The 4,443-nt window shown below is 50.7% G+C and overlaps 1 long non-coding RNA gene across 1 annotated transcript; it reads left to right on the forward strand.

The window, feature by feature from the left end:
- The first annotated feature begins 335 nt into the window (after positions 1 to 335).
- LOC123130601 (uncharacterized) lies at positions 336 to 2,860 on the forward strand. The gene is made up of 2 exons (XR_006463907.1): positions 336 to 1,153; positions 1,228 to 2,860. It is a non-coding gene; the product is annotated as an uncharacterized lncRNA (long non-coding RNA).
- The last annotated feature ends 1,583 nt before the right edge of the window (positions 2,861 to 4,443 follow it).

Raw genomic sequence — 4,443 nt, forward strand, 5'->3', positions numbered from 1 at the left:
ACAGTGAGATGTCAAATTCTAGAGTGGCATAAGCAAAATTGATACAAGTTAGAGTGCAAAAACAAAGTTTTCCCTTTTATTAATGGATGCAGGATCTTTTTCTCATGGATTTTAGATCGATGGCTACTTTTGGGGCAAACAGGTAACAGTAGGTCTAATATATATATATATATATATATAGGATGGGTCTATTCTAATAACACCCTTAAGACCCTTATTTTAATAACACTAGAGCCTTATTCTGCTAACACCTTGCGAAGTCCGAACTGTGCACACAAAAAAACTAACCTTATCCCAACCATGGTGCTACCCACCCCACTCATCTCTCCCCCCGTGCTCCTCCATCCCACGACCTGCCCCACCCACACCTCTCTCCCCCGTGCTCCTCCATCCCATGGCGTCGCCGCCTCCCTCCCCGCGCCCCACTGCAGCACCGCCGCCGCCCTCGCGCACCCGCGCAGCCGTCTCCCCAGTGCCCTCGCGACCCATGCGCCTCCTCGCCGCCCAGGCCATGGATCCGGCCATGCCGCGGCGGACAGGCGACGGATCCAGCCCCGCTGCACCGCCCAGGCGCCGGGGTCGAGCGTCGCCGTTCCCCACCGTTGTCCCGGCGACTGCCCCCAACCCCCTCCAACTCCCCTCGTCCTTGCCCCCCGAGCAGCAACATGGATCCGGCGGGCGGTGCACACCCTTACCTCCACCAGCCCGAGCGCCCCGCTGGCGTGCCTCCAGCACTGGCTCTGTGCGGCGCAGCAGTCCACTCCTCCCCACGCCGCCCACACCCTCCCATCTACCGGATCAGGTCGCGGCTCCCCTCGTGCTCGTATCTTCCTCCCCTCCGGTAGCTCCACTCCGGCCCCAGCGGAACCACTCCTCTAGCTCAATATCCATGGAGGTGAAGCCTCGATGGTGCTCACGTCTGTGAAAGCAGTGTGCTCAGGTGGAAACATATATTTTTGTTTCTGCTCACTGATGGTTCCCCGTGCAGTCCGACGACCACGGACGTGTAGCTCGCAGGCATGAGATGTGGTTCAGTGCTCCTGTGGGTGTAGTTCATGAGCGCGTCGGCGACGATGGCATCAACGCAGTGCACTCCGGTAGTTGCCGTGGTGCACTCTGGTGGCCGTTGTGGTACAGCTCAGTGGCTGGCCAGGTGAGGTTTGCTTTTCCTCTGCTTGTGGTTAATCTAAGCACGAGCTTCATCACCTCGGTGCTTTTGTCGTGTAGCTTGGTGACGCGACAGGTGCAGTCAGCTGAGCAGACACTCTTCTCCAAGCGAGAAGAGGAGGGCGATCTTGGTTCCTGTCCACGTGCAGTTTCAGGGAGTAAATTGCACAGAAGTACCACAATTGGGGCATTAGAAGCAGATTGGTACCAAGATTGGTAATTTTTACGTGTCCGTACCAAGTCTGGGGCAAGCCGTTACAAAAAGGTCTAAACAGCGTATAAACGTGTATTGACGGTGTATCTGACCGGTAGGGTTCAGTGAGGTAGGGTGCGGGCACGGGAGGCGCACAGGAGGCCGAATCCGGCGAGGTAGGGTGCGGGCACGGGAGGCGCACAGGAGGCCGGCTCCGGTGAGGTAGGGCGCGGGCACGGGAGGCGCAGAGGAGGCCGGATCCGGCGAGGTAGGGCGCGGGCACGGGAGGCGCAGAGGAGGCCGGATCCGGCGAGGTAGGGCGCAGGAACGGGAGGCGCAGAGGAGGCCGGATCCGGCGAAGTAGGGCGCTGGGGCGTTGCGGTCAAAGGGGAGGAGGCGGCGCGATGCAGGGGCTCCAGCGTCGAGGAACGAAGGGGATGGACGGATCTGAGGCTCTCCAGCGCGGATTGGCCGGGAACCAAGGCGGCGCGTCGGGTTGGAGCTACGGGAGGCCATCCATGGCGGCTTGACGTCGGGCTCCTGTCCAATGGGCAAGAGAGAGAGAGAGCTCCGGGTGAGAGAGAGAGAAGAGAAAATGGAAGAAAGAAGAAAAGGAGAGAGGCAGGGTGCGGGGAAAAGAAGGAGAGAGGCAGGGTGCGGGGATGGCCTGGTCCTGGTCGCTGGTGGTGATGCTCGAACGGCCGGCCGGCGGCGAGGCGAGGAGGAGGCTAGGGCGGGGCGAGGGTTATGGGAAGCGAAGGAGCTTGGGATCGAGGGGCTCCTCCCTCGATCCAGATCGTGCGCCACCGCGGTGGAGACGACGAACAACAGCGCCAGCGAAATAGGGGGGTTTCTGCGAAAAACATGCCACGTCGGCACCCGACAGGCGGGGTGCGCCGGTCAGATACACCGTCAATACGTGTTTATACGCTGTTTAGACCTTTTTGTAACGGCTTGCCCCAGACTTGGTGCTGACACGTAAAAATTACCAATCTTGGTACCAATCTGCTTGTAATGGCCCAATTGTGGTACTTCTGTGCAATTTACTCAGTTTCAGGCGATGCGCCCATGCGGTGTGGAGCACATGTGCATGTAGTCCATCGGCCATGCATGTAGTATAGGTCGCATAGTGGTGTAATTCATCGCTGAACCTGTGTTGTAGTTTTAGGTCGCATAGTGGCGTGTGTGATGCAGTTTTGCGTCTCCTCTCGGGTGGACACATAGCTGCACCCCAGATCGCCCAGTACTGCAACCCCTTCCTTCCTTTACTTATTTTTTGCAGGAAAGAAAGTGGTGCATTTCGGTTGGATGTCCCGTTGGAGTTTGACCTTGTGCCATTTCAGATTATACTGTGTAGTGCGACATGAGTTTCTCTGCTTGGGGTGCTCTGGTACAGTATGTACTTGTACGGCTGTGTAAAAAATTATGAATTTGTGTGTTGAGCATTCTGAAGCACTGATGTTATTTTTTTACTTCGAGAAAACATGACGTGGTCCATTATGTGGTGGTTGGTAGTTTACTTTGTCAGAAGGGAGAAAAAGAAATTCACGTGAGAGGTTCACTTCTTTTTTGAAAGAAGATTGTTTTTGTGGGACGATCGAAAAATATGGATTTGAGGTTCACTAGCAAAAATTAACGTGGTTCACTTCTGAGAGTGTTACAGTGCATTTTCAATAGTGGTGTGTTTCACTTGCACCCGAGATGAAGATTGTTATTGTGGGACGATCGAAAAATATGGATTTGAGGTTTACTAGCAAAAATTAGTGTGATTCACTTCTAAGAGTGATACAGTGCATTTTCAGTAGTGGTGTGGTTCACTTGCACCCGGGATGAAGCGCAAAAAACTAAATCATTAGGGAAACGACAAAAATAGTAATGCGGTTCACTTTGATATATGTCGAGGTTCACTTGCCCTCGTCTTTGCGGTGCACTCTTGTTCATAAAAAAAGTTTAAAAAAACACAACAAAAACTCATATGAGAAAAATAACGTGCGACAAAAGAAATTATGCAGCTCGCTTGCAAGTACGATGCAGTGCGGTTTTCATTTTGAAGTAGTGCGGTCGGCCATATGATGTTGTTTATCTCGTAAGTGCAACAAAATTGTTAGGGAAGCGAAGAAAAGTAATGCGGTTCACTTCTTGGTAGTGTTGAGGTTCATTTACACCAGATGTGAAGTGCACTCTACTTTCTCGTCCTTGAAAAATTTACGCCTGAATAAAAGAAACCAAGCAGTTCTCTTACCCGTCTGATGCAGTACGGATTTTCGTCTAAAGCAGTGCGGTTTTCAGTCGGATGAAGTACCCACGTCGATTTAGGTGTCGCGAAAAACAGAGTGTCCGCATTTCAGTAAAATCGAAATTCCACTTAAACCGTAAAGAATTAGAGAGAGTGTTCTACATGAAAAAGTTGCATCTCGTCGATATCTTTCCAATGGCGTATTGTTTGAATCATTCCGACCAGCGGTTTGTAAAAATTTCGTGAAAAACAGCCGCTGCCTCTCGTCATCAGCCGCCCAATTTTCAAAATTAACTAAAAACCGTAAAGAATCTCAAAACCATTTCTACATATGAAAGTTGCGCCTTTTCCATAGTTTTCCAATGACATATTACACGCCTCATTTCTATAAACGGTTAAAAAACTAGAGCGAAAACCGTACCGAAAATTTGAATTTTTTTGAAAAACAGAATTCCGCGATTTAGTAAATTTGAAACTGTTCTTAAACCGTAACGAATTAGAGAAAGAAATAGATATGAAAAAGATGCACCTCGACGATATGTATCCAACGGTGTATCATTTGCTTCATTCCAACGAGCGGTTTAGAAAAAATGCGAAAAAACGCTCGCTACCACTTGTTGTGGGTCGCACCATTTTCAAAACTGCTCTTAAACCATGAGGAATCTCGAAAAGTGTTCAACATGGCAAAGGTGCGCCTAATCCATAGCTTTCCAACGGTATATCATACACCTCATTCCAATAAACGGTTAAAAACTAGAGCAAAAACAGTACCGAAAAAACATTGCGTACAGTTTTTTACGACACGAAGTTCACTAGTCTGTGTAATGCAGTGCTCTAGCTAAAGAAA

Source organism: Triticum aestivum, chromosome 6A (genome assembly GCF_018294505.1).
Source record: "Triticum aestivum cultivar Chinese Spring chromosome 6A, IWGSC CS RefSeq v2.1, whole genome shotgun sequence".
Taxonomy (NCBI): Eukaryota; Viridiplantae; Streptophyta; class Magnoliopsida; order Poales; family Poaceae; genus Triticum; species Triticum aestivum.